The following is a 19,782-nucleotide window of genomic DNA, read 5'->3' on the forward strand; positions in this document are numbered from 1 at the left end:
TAAATTACCTAATTATGAGTTTTTGGAGCTAAATGGGTTAATTATCCTATTTTAGAGGAAAACATGCTAAGTATATAATATTCATGAGCTAACCAAGGTTCTTATGCCATTTTGAGCTTATTATGGTATATTGGAGCTAAATGGGCTAATTATGTCATTGTTGGGGAAATTAAAGCAAGGATAATATGAAAGAGGAGAAGAAAGAGGAGGAGGAGGAGAAGAAGAAGAAATCAAGAAGAAGGAGGAGAAGGAGGAGGAGGAGAAGGACTAGAAGGTCCTTCGCCTTCTCCTTCTCCTCCTCCTCCTCCTCCTTCTCCTTCTTCTCTTCTTCTTCTTCTTCTTCTTCTTCTTCTTCTTTCTTTTCGTTTTGCCTATTTCTTCTCCTTTTATCCTCTTGTTGGAGCTAAATTACCTAATTATGTCTTTTTGGAGCTAAATGGGATAATTATCCCATTTTAGAGGAAAACAAGCTAACTATATAATATTCATGAGCTAACCAAGGTTCTTATGCCATTTTGAGCTTATTATGGTATTTTGGAGCTAAATGGGCTAATTATGTCATTGTTGGGTTAATTAAAGCAAGGATAATATGAAAGAGGAGAAGAAAGAGGAGGAGGAGGAGGAGGAGAAGAAATCAAGAAGAATGAGGAGAAGGAGGAGAAGGAAGAGGACTAGAAGGTCCTTGGCCTTCTTCTCCTCCTCCTTCTCCTTTTCTCTTCTTTTCCTTCTTCTTCTTATTTTTTTCTTCTCCTTTCTCCTTCTTCTTCTTCTTCTTCTTTCTCCTTCTTCTTCTTCTCCTTCTTCTTTCCTCTCCTCCCTTCCTTTTCCTTCTTCTTCTTCTTCTTCTTCTCCTTCCCTTCCTTTTCCTTCTTCTTCTTCTTCTTCTTCTTCTTCTTCTTCTTCTTCTCCTTCTTCTTCTTCTTTCTTCTCCTTCCCTTCCTTTTCCTTTTAACCCCCGCTGTTCATGCGGCACCACAACATAAGCCCCCCTATTTGCCTCGCTCCCTTTTAACCCCCCAGTTGTGCTAACGATGTGGCTAATGGCCCCCTTTGAGTTGATTAGCTCTACATTAACCAAATAATAGCACCGACTAGTCTAATTATTTTCTGAAATGACAAAAATGCCCTCCCTCATCTAGTATAAGTCACACGAGCTGGGCAGAAGCTGCTCCCATTCTCTGCTTGTTCCCCTCCCTGACCTAGCCGCCCCAAGCACTGGTGCGCCTCGCCTCCGCCGCAGGTGCCTCAGCCGCCGCATCTGCCCCAGCCGCCCCATATCCATTGCTGCTCCAAGGTAAGGCAAGCCTCTTCCCTTCCCTAGCCGCCCCATTGCTGCTACACCAACAAAGTCTCCAACAAAAGGAAAGAAGAAGAAGATGACTCCAAAGAAGAAGAAATTAAGTGAACTGTGAACTCGTTTGTGCTGCCATGAAGTACTTTTGCTACTGCTACACCAACAAAGTCTCCAGCAAAAGGGAAGAAGAAGAAATTAAGTGAACTGTGAACTAGTTTTGTCTATTGATGTACCCATTGTTATTTATCCATTGACAAATCTGTTAAACATTGCAAAGGGGGGCATCAGCTACAGCATGGTGAAAACTGGGGGGGGGGGGTTAAAAGGGAGCCAGGAAAATAGGGGGGCTTATGTTGTGGTGGCGCACGAACAGGGGGGTGATAATCAATTCTCCCCTTCTTCTTTTCCTTCTTCTTCTTATTTTTTTCTTCTCCTTTCTTCTTCTTCTTCTTCTCCTTTCTCCTTCTTCTTCTTCTCCTTTCTCCTTCTTCTTCTTCTCCTTTCACCTTCTTCTTCTTCTCCTTTTCTCCTTTCCTAAATAGGAAACTAACCTAACTAAACCTAAACTAAAACCGAACCTAAACTAAACTAATTTAACAACCTAACTAACTAGCCTAACTAACCTAATAAACTAAAAAACTAACCTAACTAATTTAACATAAATAAAAATAAGGAAAAAAATGGGGGGACTCACCAGCGGGGGCGGCTAGGGCGTCGGGGCTGCGAGGAGGACGGGTGCGACCGGGCAGTGGGGCGTCACCGGGGGCAGTGCGGCGGGGGGGGGGGCAGTTGTGGCGGCGGGGAGGCTATGGAGGCGACACGGGCGGCGGCGCAACGGTGGTGGCAGCGGCAGCGGGGGCGAGGTGGGGAGAGAGAGGGGCGGCAGCGGGGGCGACAAGGGCGGCAGTGGGGGCGACAGGCCGCGGCGAGGGTGACAGGGGTGGCGACGCGACGGGGGCAGGGGCGCGACGGTGGTGGCGGCGGCCGTTATAGAGATAGGGACGCGCGGGGTGGGGAGAGAGAGAGGGGCGCGTGGGGTGACTGTTACAGGGAGAGAGAGGGGCGGGGTGTGGAGGGGGGGGAAGGAGCCGTTAACGGTGTTAGAGCATTGTCGTCTGCCGCCGGACGACAAAGAGTGTAGACTCTTTGCCGTCTGTCTCCGGACTCTTTGCCGTCCGCTAGCAGACGGCAAAGGTCTGACTCCAGTTTGACCTAGCTACCCCGCGGTCAGGTGGGCCTATCTATATCTTTGTCGTCTGCCTCTGGACTCTTTGTCGTCCGCTAGCAGACAACAAAGATGTGACAGATGGCAAAAAGACTTTATGCCATCAGCCTGTGCTTTGCCGTCTGTTTTGCTGAAGCTGACGGCAAAGACACTCTTTGCCATCAGCTAGCAGACGGCAAAGACTAGGCAGATGGCAAAAAACTGTTTTCCAGTAGTGAATGGGGCTTAGGGAAGACGAAGCTCAGAGGAGACCTTGACACACCCCTACTCGGCGTGCCAAATGTCGGATTTCGGGCTCCGCAAAACCCTAAAGTTTTGAACTCAGGGGTGTGTACGAAGATCTCTCGGGGGCCCGCTTCACCTAGCTCTCTACTTGCAGGGGATGGCAAAGAACTCACTCGATGGTGAGGAAGACACACAAGACGGCAGTTTACCCTGATTCGGGCAGCTGAGAAGCGTAATACCCGACTCCTGCTTTGGTGGATTGCCTCTCGTGGAGGTTGATGGATGAACTAGTACAGTGTTTGAGGACCTCCGGAGGCTGGATGGCCTTTGATTGGTGTGGGTGTGCCAATGAGCGGATTGGCTTGGGGCGGATGAAATGGGATCCCCCTCTATGGAGTAACCTATCCTCTATATATAGCAGCGGCCTAGGTCCTCTTCCCTCATCGCAAGGGCGGGAAGGGGTCCCACAATGGCCAATTTTGAAGGGGAACAGGGGAACGTGCTCCCCGTGTCCAAAGGTCGTCTTCATGTGCAAAGTGGCTACCAGCGTTGCAGGGACAGGTCCAGGCATAACGTCCGTCTTGCTGGCGAGCGGTGATGGCCTTGTTGCACCAGAATGGAAACCTTTGGAAGATGCCTTGGGAACCCGCGTACGTCCTTCCCTACTTTGCATGAAAGGGGAAAGCGCACCATCCTGCAATCTGTTGCTTGCTTGTCATTTCCCCACGTCATCCTTGACTCTTGAGGCTGGGTCTTGCCTCGGAATCTCTGCCGCTCTGGAGGGATCCTGAGGATGCCCTGTGCGAGTCTTGATGCTGCTCCTCCTCGCGAGGCTTGGCCCCTCGCGAGGACCTTGACTTCAGTGGTGCCATGCCCGATTGTGCTTTCTTGATGAAGTGGGACAGCCCTCGGCTGCAGGCAGGCAGGTCTGGGTACCCCCTTTCCCAGAATGCCGACAAGTGCCCTAACTTGGCGACTGAAGACAGCTACGGCGACGACCGAGGAAGATGTTCTGGAGTCGGCGTAAGTCCGATGACGGCGAGGGCGAGGCAGTGAAGCTTTTCCTCAAAGGCGACAAAGATGCTAGCTGCAGCGCTAGGTTTTGAGCTCGAGCGAAGAATACAAGAGGGAGGAACAAATTTTGACTGAGGGGGGTATGGGGCTATTTATAGCTCATGTGAAATGGTCTAAAGCAAAAAAAATGGATGGAACTGCCCTTGCCCCTTCGTCTCCACATGAACATGCTACCCAGGAATCAGAGACTTTGCCATCTGCCATGGCGGACGGCAAAGGGGAGCACCCCGAACGGCAAAGGCCTTTGTCGTCCGTGTGCAGATAGCAAACTGCACAACAAAGAAAAATGTGGTAAAGAGGTTCTTTGCCATTTCCCTTGGGCCTACAGACGGCAAAGAAACTTTGCCGTGGGGGCAGACGGCAAAGAACATCGACGACAAATCCGCGGGCCAGGGTCGTCAAGTGGTAACAGCAGCCTTTGCCGTCTGCTGGGCCCACCATCCCTTTTCTGTCTGCCATGGCCCCTTTGCCGTCTGCCATGGCCCCCTTTGCTATCTGTGGGCGGACGGAAAAGATGGAAAATAGTCCTCTCCTTCAGGGCCTTTGCCATCTGCTTGGCTCCCTTTGTCGTCGGTGGGCGAACGACAAAGAACCAAAATGCCCCTGTTTATTTATTTTTTATTATATCCAACAATTTTCAGAGGAATATATGATATATATATATAGTTCGCAGTTATAATGTTGTTGCCATACTGAAAACCATATTAAAATAAGTTTCTTGCATACGTACATACATATCATGCAAGTTTCATCTGTACAAAACCATATATTACAATAGTTTCATCCATACATACAAAGTTTCATAACCATATATTACAATAGTTTCATCCATACATATTATCCAAAAAAATACAAGTAACCCAAGCACTCCATCAATCCAAGCTTCCGTGAAGTGAATGTAATCTGCAAAACGGGAAATAAGGAAGTTAGAAGAAGAAGACTAGATGAAGAAGAGAAGTAAGCAAAGTAAAGGTCATTTTTGATTAAATAGGCCATTTTGGAGCTAATTTAGCTTACTACATCATCTAGGAGGAAACTAAGCTAAGTATATGTCATTTTGGAGCTACTTACGTAAAAATAGGTCATTTAGGAGCTAACTATGCTTATTAAGCCATTTCGGAGCTAACTAAGCTAATTATAGGCCATTTAATAGCTAAGTTAGGAACAATAGGTAATTTTGTAGCTAACTAAACTTATTATGTCATTTAGAAGAGAACTTAGCTCAGTATAGGTCATTTTTCATTAAATAGGCCATTTTGTAGCTAATTTAGCTTACTATGTCATCTAGGAGGAAACTAAGCTAAGAATATGTCATTTTGGAGTTACTTAGTTAAAAATAGGTCATTTAGGAGCTAACTATGCTTACTAAGCCATTTTGGAGCTAACTAAGCAAATTATAGGCCATTTAACAGCTAAGTTAGGTACAATAGGTCATTTTGTAGCTACGTAAGCTTATTATGTCATTTAGGAGAGATCTTAGCTAAGTATAGGTCATTTTTTATGAAATAGGCCATTTTGGAGAAAACTTAGCTTACTACGTCATCTAGGAGGAAACTAAGCTAAGTATATGTCATTTTAGAGCTACTTTGTAAAATAGGTCATTTAGGAGGTAACTATGCTTATTATGCCATCTTGGAGCTAAATAAGCTAATTATAGGCCATTTAATAGTTAAGTTAGGTACAATAGGTCATTTTGTAGCTACGTAAGCTTATTATGTCATTTAGGAGAGAACTTAGCTAAGTATAGGTCATTTTTATGAAATAGCCCTAGGAGAGAACTTAGCTAAGTATAGGTCATTTTTATGAAATAGCCCATTTTGGAGCTAATTTAGCTTATTATGTCATCTAGGAGGAAACTAAGCTAAGCATATGTCATTTTAGAGCTACTTAGGTAAGAATAGGTCATTTAGGAGCTAATTATGCTTATTATGCCATTTTGGAGCTAACTAAGCTAATTATTGGCCATTTAGTAGCTAAGTTAGGTACAATAGGTCATTTCATAGCTACGTAAGCTTATTATGTCATTTAGGAGAATACTTAGCTAAGTATAGGTCATTTATTATTAAATAGGCCATTTTGGAGCTAATTTAGCTTACTACGTTATCTAGGAGGAAACTAAGTAAGTATATGTCATTTTGGAGCTAATTTAGCTTACTACGTTATCTAGGAGGAAACTAAGCTAAGTATATGTCATTTTGGAGATACTTAGGTAAAAGTAGGTCATTTAGGAGCTAACTATGCTTATTAAGCCATTTGGAGCTAGCTAAGCTAATTATAGGGCATTTAATAGCTAAGTTAGGTACGATAGGTCATTTTGGAGCTAGGTAAGCTTATTATGTCATATAGGAGAGAACTTAGCTAAGTATAGGTCATTTTTATTAAATAAGCCATTTTGGAGCTAATTTAGCTTACTACGTCATCTAGGAGGAAACTAAGCTAACTATATGTCATTTTAGAGCTACTTAGGTAAAAATAGGTCATTTAGGAGCTAACTATGCTTATTACGCCATTTTGGAGTTAACTAAGCTAATTATAGGCCATTTAATAGCTAAGTTAGGTACAATAGGTCATTTTTTAGCTACATAAGCATTATGTCATTTAGGAGAGAACTTAGCTAAGTATAGGTCATTTTATATGAAATAGGCATTTTGGAGCTAATTTAGCTTACTACGTCATCTAGGAGGAGACTAAGCCAAGTATATGTCATTTTAGAGCTACTTAGGTAAAAATAGGTCAATTAGGAGCTAACTATGCTTATTATGCCATTTTGGAGCTAATTAAACTAGTTATAGGTCATTTAATATCTAAGTTAGGTACAATAGGTCATTTTGTAGCTATGTAAGCTTATTATGTCATTTAGGAGAAAACTTAGCTAAATATAGGTCATTTTTATGAAATAGGCCATCTTGGAGCTAATTTAGCTTACTACATCATCTATACGGAAACTAAGCTAAGTACATGTCATTGTAGGGCTACTTAGGTAAAAATAGGTCATTTAGGAGCTAACTATGGTTATTAAGCTATTTCGGACCTAACTAAGCTAATTATAGGCCATTTAATATCTAAGTTAGGTACAATAGGTTAGTTTAGTGCTAGGTAAGCTTATTAGGTCATTTAGGAGAGAACATAGCTAAGTATATGTCATTGTTTTATTAAATAAGCCATTTTGGAGCTAATTTAGCTTACTACGTCATTTAGGAGGAAACTAAGCTAACTATATGTCATTTTAGAGCTACTTATGTAAAAATAGGTCATTTAGGAGCTCACTATGCTTATTATGCCATTTTGGAGCTAACTAAGCTAATTATGTCATTTAGGAGAAAACTAAGCTAAGTATAGGTCATTCTAGAGCTAACTTGGGAAAAATATGTCATTGTGGAGCTAAGGTAAGGTAAGTAAATATCATTATGCGGTTGTTAAGCAAAACACTAGAAAAAACATACCATTCTCGTCAGCTCGGCGGTGAAGCACGGTGGCTCTGGCTTGTTTCACCTGGAGAAGGCTGCCCTAGAGAAGGCTCCACTTTAGAAGGGTCGTGCGATGTGTTTCCGGATATATTCTGCACCAAACATCGTTTGCAATGTGTCGTTAGCATGATGACACTCAAAAGATCACTCCATTGAAATGAAACTCACCGTCTCCGCCATGTTAATGACTGCATCGCCGGAGGGACGTGGCCGGTCTTCTCGCACATAGACTGTACATTTGGTTTCGACAAGTCAAACTTTTATTTATTAATGAAACGAACATTAAAAATACAAGATTTGACAAATATGAAGAAGAAACTTACCACTAAGAGCTCGTACATGGTCGTGTTAGACGCATCATTACATGCCCTCTCCGCCTCGAACAACAGAGCCGTCCTCTCCTCCATCTCCTTCATCTCCTTATCCTTCGCTTCCAAAAGCGCCTGCGTTGCGTCTCTCTCTTTCAGAATAGCAGCCTGCAACACATCCCATTGTTAGGACTGTAATCATATTGGTTCGCACACACAAAGTAAAGCGGAACGATAGTTGAGTCCATTAAACTAACCTCGACGGTGAGCTCGACTAGCCATGGACGATGTGTTATCTCAGGACAGGAGGTCGTTTGTCGTGCCTTTATTTGACGGAGAGTGCTATGACAACATATAAAGCCGTCTCCAATGGCGACCGAGCCATGGGGCCTCCCGTTGCCAGCTATCAACACCATCTCTGGAACAACAGGCCCCTGGCCCGGGTTAAAGTCCTCCCCTTTCCTCGCCTTCCTGTTATGTTTGTACTTCACGAGCTTGTGGTGGGAGATGTTGGTGAACTTTTAGGATGATCGAGGTCAGACTCACAGAATGGCTTGACCTTCTTGTACGAGGCAGTATGGGCCATCGCATAGAGGTCGTACATCTCTCGCACCTTCGTCTTATTGTGACGCACCTAAAAGAGAGAGAGAGGAAAAATGTATTAGTAAAGGGCTCAAGCTAGCATTAAGAATGACTTGAATGAGTCATGAAGCAAACCACATACCAGTTCTCACCAAACCCATTTAAGTTGACGCTACTTGATGGTGTGGCACACCAACCATTTTGCCACGCCTCTCCTTGGTATTTTTGTGGCTGGCCTCCCACTTTTCGGAGCACCACTGATCCACCAAGGCCTCCCAACAATCCATCTTATCCACACACCATCTCGGGGCCACCTAAGTTAATAAAGAGAAATTTGAGCGCTACGCGTAAGAATCAAATCAAGGAAACTAACTACAAGGCCTTAATAATATGTAATTACCTTCATGTAATTCTCCTTCTCCATCTTAGAATCGCGGCACTTCGCCTTATCCTTCCTAATACTCCGCGAGGCGTAGTAGTCTCGAATAGCCGGCAACCGAGCCTCGTGCCAAAAGTTTGGAAGTAGGCGATGGCATTCGGTATAGATAACCTTTGTCGCGCCCTCCTCGTATCCCTCCTCACACGTGTAGAAGGTCTGCAAACGAGACAACACCGATTAGTACAATAATTAGCTATTGTTGATTTTTAGTTGAGTGAAGGAGAAATTACGCAGAACTGTCTGATCACCATGTCGGCCCTCGTGTGGCACAAAACACGGTCGATATCCACCTCCGGCAGGGCCGGGGCACCCAAGTAGTGCTCCTAGGTCATTCCTACCTCTCGATCCCGACCAGGAAACGTAACAAACCCCGGGAAGTTTTGCCAGCAAAGCACACCAAGGACGTTGTTGGGCTTACAAACACCCTTGGCAACAATCCAACCCCCGTAGTATGACAAATTAAAGCCAAAACATTAGATATTTGAGAAAAAGTGAAGGCAAAAGGTTAAATAAAAGTAAATGAACTTACATGTCCCCATTTGGCTTAATCGACCACCTCTGCTCGCGGGTCGCAGACAAGAGCGGGAGCCCCGTACTACCATGCTGGTAGACGTGGCCCCCTCCCCCAGCTCCTTGTCGCTATCAGCATGGCCACTTGGTTCCAGCTGACCCAGATCAGTCCACGTATCCCACTGGGTCTCTTGGGACGTACCCTCATCCGTGCTTTGCCCCGGAGTCTACTGGAACGAAGCCTCTGGGACACGAGTCTCGTGGGTCGACGACTCGTCAACCTGAGGCTCGTGAACAGGAGACCATGTAGCCTCCACCTCAGACGGGTCCACCCTAGCAGTCCTATGCTCACGTGAATCAGCTTGGGGTGGTGGCGAGGAAGGTGTGGCAGCCACCCTACCTCTGCCATGGCCATGTGTACCGTTAGTAGTTATCGGCTTCGCGAGGGGTCGACCTCCTCTCACGGGAGATGCAAGAGTCGAAGAAGCGGCCACTCCATGCAGAGTAGAGAGCAACGCTCTTCGAAGAGGCGAGGCAGGAATGGAAGTACCCATCCCACCACCCGCCGATGAAGAAGGAGCCGTGGAGTGCTTTTGACCCTTTCGCACCATCTTTCAACACGTGCCATGACAAAGAGTAAATGAAATTACTACAACATAAATACCAACATGAATAATAAAATTTATATAATTTAAGTGTCTCATCATCATAAATACCAACATGACTAATAAAAATTGAATACGTAACATGAACTAAAAATTTGTATATGTATATAATAATAGTTGAATATGTGACATGAACTAATAAAGATCTTGATCGTCTATATATGCTTTGGGGTCAATAAATGCATCATGATCATCACTATCATCAATAAATGCAGCATCATCATCTACATCAGGAAGAAATTGTGGAAGGACTCCATTATGTAATTGGTCAAGAAGTGCAGGTCATCCGCAGCAGTAACTTCTTCTTTCGGCTCTTTATGTTCCGGCTCAGGGGTTAAAACGGATTCACTGTCGCTGTCTACTTCAATGTTCTGGGGTGAAGTAGAGCGGTTCTTGAAACGTTTTTTGGACATACACGTTTCTTGGAATAATTCTCCTTCATATGTGTCTGTGTTAATGTGAGGTTCGTAATCCTCTTCATTGAGGGTAGGTGGTCTAAAACATGGCAGCACTTCATAAACGACATCCCAACCTTTCAGATTTGGATCAGTTTGGCAGGCCCACGGTAGATAGAAAACTTGTGTCACCTGTTGATTTCGACTAGTCACTACTAGAATTCAGTTTTTTGCCGTCTGCCAAATCTTTGCCGTCTCTTGGATGATGGCAAAGAGTGTCTTTGCCGTCAGCTCCCACAAAGCAGACGGCAAAGAACTGGCTGATGGCAAAGAATGTCTTTGCCATCAGTCAATTCTTTGCCTTCTGCCGCAGACGGCAAAGATGAGGACAACAGACGGCAAAGCTTTGGGCTGGGCCCTCCTGGCCTAGGTAATATTAGGTCAAACTACACTCATTTCGTTGCCGTCTGCTAGTGGTCGGTAAAGAGTCCGAAGGAAGACGGCAAAGAGTCTAGACCCTTTGCCGTCCGCCAGCAGATGGAAAAGCTTCTGAATTTACTAATGTCTGTCCCGATCCCCCCGGCCCTCTCTCTCTCTCTCAAACGGCCATCTCTTCCCCTCCTCTCCCCGACCCCCACCGCCGCCACCACCGTCGCACCGCCGCCCCCGGCGCCCCTAGCGCCACCCCGGTGCCCCACAGCTCCGCCGCCACCGCCCCACCGCCCCCGGCGTCGCCCCAGTGCCCCACAGCTCCGCCGCCGCCGCCCCACCGCCCCCGGGGCCGCCCCAGTGCCCCACAGCCCCCCGACGCCGCCGCCCCACCGCCCCCGGCGCCGCACCGCCGCCCCAACAACCCCGGCCCCGCCGCCCACGACGCCACAGCCGCCCCTGCCGGTGAGCCCCCATACCCCCCATGGGAAATTAACTTGTTGTTATTTAGTTTATTGGAGGAAGAAGAAGAAGAAGAGGTGGAGGAAGAAGAGGAGAAGAAGAAGAGGAGGAGGAGGAGGAGGAGAACAAGAAGAAGAAGAAGAAGAGGAAGAGGAGAAGGAGAACAAGAAGAAAAAGAAGAAGAAGAAGAAGAAGAAGAAGAAGAAGAGAAGAAAAAAATAAGAAGGAGAAGAAGAAAAGAAGAAGAGAAGAAGAGAATAAGAAAAAAATAAGAAGGATAAGAAGAGAAAAAAGAAGAATAAGTAGAAGAAGAGGATAACGAAAAATAGAAATAGAAATAAGAGGAAGAAGAAGAAGAAGAGGAGGAGGAAGAAGAGGAGAAGAGGAGGAGGAGGAGAAGAAGAAGAAGAAGAGGAAGAAGAAGAAGAAGAAGAAGAGGAGAAGAAAGAGGAAAAATGAAAAGAAGAAGAAGAGAAGAAGAAGGAGAAGGAGGAGGAGAAGGAGCCCTCCTTCTTCTCCTTCTTCTCTCCTCCTTATTTTTTAGCTTGTTTAGCTAATTATCCTCCAAAATAACATAATAAGCTCAGAATGGCATAAAAACCTTGGTTAGCTCATGAATATTATATTCTTAGCTTGTTTTCCTCTAAAATGACATAATTAGATATAATTAGCATATTTGTGTTGATCGGGTGGATTTACATGTGACAGTTGTCTCGTCGCTGTCAGGTGTGCTGCGCGAAGATCTCCCCATGCGTTCTACGAGCTCCGCCCCTGCATTCGTCGGTTAGTACAAATGTCATCTCCTCCTCGCCCCTTCATTTACTGTGGGTCGGTTTTCGGATGAAACTTGCTAGATCTAGGTAATTAAATTAATTTATCAGTATGGATGACCAGTATGCGTCTCCCATTCGAAAGGGTTACAGTTATAAATATTCATGCATTTGCTTATATTTAAAACCGAGATTCTTTTGAATTGTCCAACATTATCCATGGACAGCCCGAGTATGTGTAGATTGGGTTCGTTTTCCCATATGCTTTTTCCCGATCCGATGCATAATTTCGTTAGTGCCTCCCTGTTGGTCTCCGGATACACATCCTCTCTGTTTATTGCGTAGATGTGTATCAAGAGAACGGCGGGGAGGTGTTGCCGAAGTTTTGTGTTGGATCCGATGTAAAGCACGGGAAAACAAACCCAATCTACACATACACGGGTGGGATTAGGACCTATCTTTACCTATTAGCGTGTAGGTTGCATGGACGTAATAAAAATGGCGAACTTGATTAACAATTAAATATATATGATAAATTATATATAAATATATTTCTTGTGTCTTTAGTAGCTAGGAAAGATGAGTGATCATGCGTGGATGTATACCGGTCACCCTGGTTAGAAAGAGATGACGAAAGAATGGTTTCTAAAAACCAAGGAATGTGTGAAAGCTGCATTTGCAAATGGCCAAGAAAGAAACTATTGCCCCTGTCCTCGATGCGACAACTATAAAAAGACGACAGAGGCTGTAATGATTAAACACCTACAGAGGAGGGGTTTTAAGCCTAATTATACGGTGTGGACATTTCACGGTGAGTCTATACAACGCACCAGAGCTGAGGTGGTCCGTTGTCGCACCGACGAGGATGGTACCGGGATCGAAGGCATGGTGCAAGACTTTGATGATGCTCAGTATTTGAAAGATGAGATGGAGGAATCTGCAAAGGCCTTCTATGAAATTTTGGAGTCTTCAAAATGTCCTCTCCATGAGCACACTGAGCTTTGTCAGCTGGATGCAATTGCACAAGTAATGGCTCTCAAGGCTCAATTAAACTTGGGAAAAGAATGCTACAACGCGATGATGACACTATTTGGACGCTTCCTACCCAAAGGCCATGTCATGCGTGCAAACCTGTACCGGTTAGAAAAAATACTTCGTGTACTTAAGATTCCCTATGAGAAGATAGATGCATGTGAGAAAGGATGTGTCTTATTTAGGAAGCAGTATGCACACTTGGACTATTGTCCCAATTGTGAGTCTTGCAGGTATCTTGTGGTAGACAATGGTATGGGTGTGAAGAGGCAGACCAAAATCGTAGTTAGTGTTCTTTGGTATATGCCAATAGTACCAAGACTTCAACATCTTTTCATGGTCGAAGAGACAGCTAGACAGATGACACGGCACAAACTAGGCAAAAGAACCGAACTAGATGCGGATGGGAATAAGATGGCGGTCCACACATCAGATGGGGAAGCATGGAAACATTTCCATGGATTGCATCACGATAAAGCGACAGATCCAAAGAATCCTCCAGTATGCCTCACCACGGATGGTTTTAATCCATTCGGCATAACGACGACCCAATATAGTTGTTGGCCTGTATTTGTCATTCCACTCGATCTCCCCCCCGGGTAGATTATGCAAAGAAAGAACATATTTCAGACGTTGATAATTCCAGGGCCCAATTATCCAGGGAAGAATATGAATGTGTACCTGTAGCCGCTTAAAGATGAATTGGAAGAATCTTGGGATAATGGAGTCGAGACATACGATGCCGCTAGAAACCAAAACTTCAAAACGCATGTGTGGTACATGTACTCTATGCATGACTTGCCGGCGTATGCGCTATTCTCTGGATGGTGTGTGCATGGAAGGTTCCCGTGCCCCCAATGCAAGGCAGCTCTTCTGTTTCATTGGTTGTAGGGGGGTCGGAAGTATTCTTGCTTTGACTTGCATAGACTGTTCCTGGATCCTGACCATCAGTTCAGAAAAGACAAGAAGAACTTTACCAACAGATAAAGTTGTCAAAAACTTGGCACCACCTCCATTGACAGGCCAACAGATCCTGGATCAGTTAAACACCCTCGAGCCTGATCCAGAGCATCCAGGGTATTTCAAGGGGTATAATTCAAGACACGCCTCGACTCACAAGCCATGCTTCTGAGATCTGCCTTACTTCAAAGACCTCCTTCTTCCACACAATATCGACATGATGCACACTGAGATGAATATCGGACAGGCTATTCTTGGTACATTGTAGACATAGATGGGAAGACAAAGGGTAATACTAAGGCTAGAGTCGATCAAGAGACACTATGTCATAGACCGTTACAAAACATGCGAGAAAGCAAAGGAAAGCAGAAGTGGTCGAAGCCAAAGGCCTGGTTCAATCTTGGAAGGCCACCTATGAGGGAAATTATCTTGTGGGTCAAAATGCACATGATGTTCCCCGATGGGTATGCAGCGAATCTCGGTTTCATCTCTTGGTTCAAACAAACGGTAATTATCAATAATGGACCATTTCATTTCTTGGTCTAACTTGCGGCTAATGCAACAATCGTTTCGTATTAAACTTGTAGGCTAATTCAGAGTCTATGGATGCCGAATTGAGACAAGCCGCTAATGGTTTTGACTATAAGGTCCGTTCATTTGAGAAATACAACATCAACGGGTAACTCTTTCGTACCTTTAGCAAAGAGCTATCTATGCCCGACCGGAAATCTACAAATTGTGGTGTCTCTGCTATCGGCGAAGGTGTTATCGAGTATTATGGAAGAGTTGAAGCAATTTATGAACTTCAATTTTATGGTGAAAACCCACCGAACGTCGTAGTCTTCAAATGTTATTGGTTCCAGTCGAAGGAGACTAGAAGGACTCATGAACATATAGGACTAGTAGAAATCAATCCAAACACCCATTTAGATGTTCCCGATGTCTATATTACGGCTCAACAGGCGACCCAAGTTTTCTATCTACCATGGGCATGCCAAACTGATAAGAATCTGGAAGGTTAGTATGTTGTTTATGAAGTGCCGCCACATGTTAGACCACCTCTCCCAAATGAACAGGATTATGAACCTCACATTAACCCAGACACATATGATGGAGAATTCTTCCAAGAAACACGTCTTTTCAAGAAACGTTTCAAGAACCACCGTGCTTCACCCCAGAACATGGAAGAAGACAGCGACAATGAATCCGACTTCACCCCTGAGCCGGAACCAGCCGAGCTGGAACTAGAAGAGGTTACGGATGCGGATGACCTGTCAATGCTTGACCGATTACAGAAAGGCCTTCCACAACTTCATGTTGTTGAACCCGATGAGCACGTCATTCGTGAAGACATGCGTGGCAGTGATGATGATGATGCATTTATTGATGATGATTATTAGTTTGTAAGATTCACAACTTAAATTATATATGTACATATTATTATTCATGATAGTGATTATGTTGTACTAATTTCTTTTAATCTCTATCATGGCAGGTCAAGTCCCTTCGCAGATGCCCGTCTTCTCTACGATTGGCATGGTGAGTTTCATTTCAATGGTCATTATAAACTAGTATTAACAAGAGGAGAAGAGGAGAAGAAATAGGAAAAAAACCTTGGTTAGCTCATGAATATTGTATTCTTAGCTTGTTTTCCTCTAAAATGACATAATTAGCCCATTATCTCCAAAAAGACATAATTAGATAATTTAGCTCCATCAAGAGGAGGAGAGGAGAAGAAATTGGAAAAATGAAAAGAAGGAAGAAGAAGAAGAAGCAGAAGAGAAGAAGGAGAAGGAGGAGTAGGTGAAGAAGGAGGAGAAGGAGCCTTCTCCTTCTCGTCCTTCTCCTTCTTCTTCTTCTCCTTCTTCTTCTTCTCCTTCTCCTTCTCCTCTTTCTTCTCCTCTTTCTTATTCTCCTTAACTTATTTTCCCCAACAATGCTCTGAAATGACCTATCTTATCCAAGTTAGCTCTGAAAGGACCTATAGTTAGCTAGGCTTCCACCTAAGTGACATAATTAGCTTAGTTAGCTCCAAAATGGCCTATTTAACAAAAATGACCTATACTTAGCTAAGTTCCCTCCTAAATGACATCATAAGTCTTACGTAGCTCCAAGATGACCTATTCCTCCTAACTTAGGTATTAAATGGCCTATAATTAGCTTAGCTAGCTCCAAAATGGCTTGATAAGCATAGTTTGCTCCGAAATGACCTAATTTACTGAAGTTAGCTCCGAAAGGACCTATAGTTAGCTAGGATTCCACCTAAATGATATAATTAGCTTAGTTAGCTCCAAAATGGCCTATTTAATAGAAAATGACCTATACTTAGCTAAGTTCTCTCCTATTTTACCCAAGTTAGCTCCAAAAGGACCTATACTTAGATAATTTAGCTCCAAGAAGAGGAGAAGAGGAGAAGAAATAGGAAAAATTAAAAGAGGGAAGAAGAAGAAGAAGAAGAGAAGAAGAAGGAGAAGGAGGAGTAGGAGAAGAAGGACGAGAAGAAGGAGAAGGAGGAGAAGTCCTTCTCCGCCTTCTCCTTTTTCTTCTCCTTCTTCTTGATTTCTTCTTCTTCTCCTCCTCCTCCTCTTTCTTCTCCTCTTTCTTATTCTCCTTACCTTATTTTCCACAACAATGACATAATTAGCCCATTTAGCTCCAAAATGGCATAAGAACCTTGGTTAGCTCATTAATATTATATACTTAGCTTGCTTTCCTTTATAATGACATAATGAGCCCAGTTAGCTCCAAAAAGGCATAGTTAGCTAATTTATCTCCAAGAAGACGAGAAGAGGAGAAATGAAAAGGAAGAAGAAAAATAAGAAGAGAAAAAGAAGAGAAGGATAAGGAGAAGAAGGAGGAGGAGAAGAAGAAGAGAAGAAGGAGGAGGAGGACAAGAAGGAGAAGGAGCCCTCCTTCTTCTCCTTCTTCTTCTCTGCTCCTCCTTCTCCTCCTTCTATTTCTTCTTCTCCTCTTCTCCTCCTCCTTCCCCTTCTCCTTCTGCTTCTCCTCCTCCTTATTCTTGTTTTTCTTCTCCTTCTTCTCTTCTTGCTTCTTCTCTTTCTTCTTCAATTTAGCTTATTTGTCATATATATGTTGTTGTTGTTGTTGTTCTAACTTTCTTATTCCCATTTTGCAGATTGGATGTACTACATGCATGGAAGCTGGCATTGGAGTGCTTTAGTTCTAGTTTTTATTTGAGTTGATGAACAATGTGGAATTATATGTATATGTCTATATGGATTAATAATATATGCGGAACTATATGTATCTATATATGGATGAAACTTTGTATGTGTTGGTTCTTTCGATATATGGGATGTACATTGATGAACAAATGGAATTGATGAACTTTATATGTATATCATATATGTGTTGTGACCTATGTATCATATATGTGCTATGAATTATATATATATGTGCTGTGAAATAGAAAAAATAAACAAAAATGTGACAATATTGGCTGTTTGCTGTCCGCCAGCTGATGGCAAAGGCCTTTGCCCTCAGGAAGCTGACGACAAAGGTGCCACATGGCACCCAGCTGTGCAACCTGGGCATCAGCAGCTGGCTGTATGGGCTCTTTGCCGTCCGCTGCCTCGGGAGGCTGACGCCAAAGCGGCAGGGAGGCAGATGGCAAAGAAGCCGACAGGTGCTGGCCCAACCTTGTGTTGGCCCGTAGAAGTAGACGGCAAAGATGGGGAGGGAAGCAGACGGCAAAGCGTCCGTTAGCCTTAAAGGAGGTGTCGCCTGTCGGCTGCCGTCTCAAATTCTTTGTCGACTGCTTAGTGTCTGAAACTAACGGAAAAGGGCTTTGCCGGCCGCTCAGGGTAGGCCGATGGCAAAGAAGCTAGAATGCCGTCGTAAGCTAACGCAAAATCTTTGCTGATAGATGTTTTCTTTGCCGTACGCGGATTGGTCAATGCCGTCGTTGGAATCCTCTTTGCCGTCTGTCATGGGAAACGGCAAAGAAGTTGATTCCTGTAGTGAGTCCTATATGTTCATGAGCCCTTCTAGTCTCCCTCGGATCAAACCAATGACATTTGAAGACTACGACGGTCGGTGGGTTTTCACCATAGCATAGAAGTTCATAAATTGCTTCAACTCTTCCATAACACTAGGTACCTCCTTCGCCGATAGCAGAGAAAGAATAATTTGTAGTCTTTAAGTCGGGCGTAGATAGCTCTTTGTCAAAGGTACAGAAGTGATACCCGTTGATGTTGTATTTTTCAAATGAATGGACCTTATAGTCAAACCATTAGCGACTTGTCTCAACTCAGCGTCCATAGACTCTGCATCAGCATACAAGTTTAATATGGAAAAATGGATTCATTAGACGCAAACTAGACCAAGAAATCAAATGGCCATTAATGGTAATTAATTACCCTTTGTTTGAACCAAGACATGAAACCGGGATAGTCGCCTCCATGCTTAGCTAGAAGCTCATACTCTTTGACGGAATCCTTTTCGATGACCGCTCCATTTGAGAATTCGGCAACGTATCGACTATATCAAATATCCGGGAATAAGAGTAGTTCAAAGGAATTAGAAGTTGCGGAACAATAATTAATCGAGTACTTACTCAATGTACGGCCGCACTTTTGTTAGGTTGTTGAAGATATACAATGAAATGGTCCACCATTCTTCGACAGCCAATGATTTCCCTTTCAAAGCTCCGGCTGGTGCGAGCTTCCCTTTGAATAGGCCGAGGTTGGGTTGACCTTTTTTAGGATCGCCATCATTGTACCCAGGCTTCGGGTTATGCAAATGATGATTTTTGGTTTCGTAGTGTGCTGTCACGAAGTTTGCCGCCTCCTCAGTAATGAATGCGTCGGCCATCGATGCTTCAATTCTACATTTCCTTTTACATTTAGCTCGAAGCGTCTTCTGCATCCTTTCAGCTGAGAAGCACCATCGATTTTGAATGGGCCCCCCAGTCTTGCCTCGGTCGGGAGATGCAAAATCAAATGCTGCATTGGATTAAAGAAGCCTGGTGGAAAGATCCTTTCTTATTTGCAGATCAACTCCGCTGCCAACTCTTCCATTTCATCTAGCACGCCAGGCGATAGTTCTTTCGCACAAAGAGAACGGTAGAAATAGCTCAGCTCTGCGAGTACTAGCCATTCATCCTCAGGGTTAAAGCCACGCAACATCACCGACATTACCCGCTCAATCCATATTTGCCAATCATGACTCTTGAGACCAAATATTTTCAATTTCTGAAGACTCGCTCCCCTGTTTAGATTCGTAGCATACCCATCGGGAAACATCAACCACATTTTCACCCACAATAGCATTTTACTCATAGCTTGCCTTTCAAGAATGAACCATGCCTTTGGCTTGGCTACGCTTTGTTTTCCTTTACGTTGTCACAAGTTTTGTAACGGTCTATCACATAGAGCCTCCTAGTCGATTCTAGCCTTAGGATTATCCTTTGACTTCCCCTCTATGCCGAACAATGTACCAAAAATGGCCTCCGCAATATTGTTTTCAGTGTGCATCACGTTGATGTTTTGTGGGCAAATGAGGTCTTTGAAGTAAGGCAGATCCCATAAGCATGACTGGTGAATCCAAGCATGTTTCGTATTATACCCTTTGAAATACCCTGGACGCAAAGGATCAGGATCGAGAGCGTTTAACTGATAAAGGGTTTGTTGGCCTGTCAACACAGTTGGTGCATTGTTTTTGACAACTCTACCTTTGATAGAATTCTTCTTGTCTTTTCTGAATTTACGGTCAAGATCCAGGAATTGTCTATGCATGTTGAAGCAAGAAAACTTGCGACCCACCTGCAGCCAACGGAACTGAAGAGTTGCCTTGCATGTGGATCACGGGAACCTTCCATGCACACACCATCCAACGAATAGTGCATATGCCGGATAGTCATGTGTTGAGTACATGTACCACACATGAATTTTGAAGTTCTTTGGTAGTGGCGTCGTGTGTCTTGA

This window comes from Hordeum vulgare, chromosome 4H (genome assembly GCF_904849725.1).
Source record: "Hordeum vulgare subsp. vulgare chromosome 4H, MorexV3_pseudomolecules_assembly, whole genome shotgun sequence".
NCBI classification, from domain to species: Eukaryota; Viridiplantae; Streptophyta; class Magnoliopsida; order Poales; family Poaceae; genus Hordeum; species Hordeum vulgare.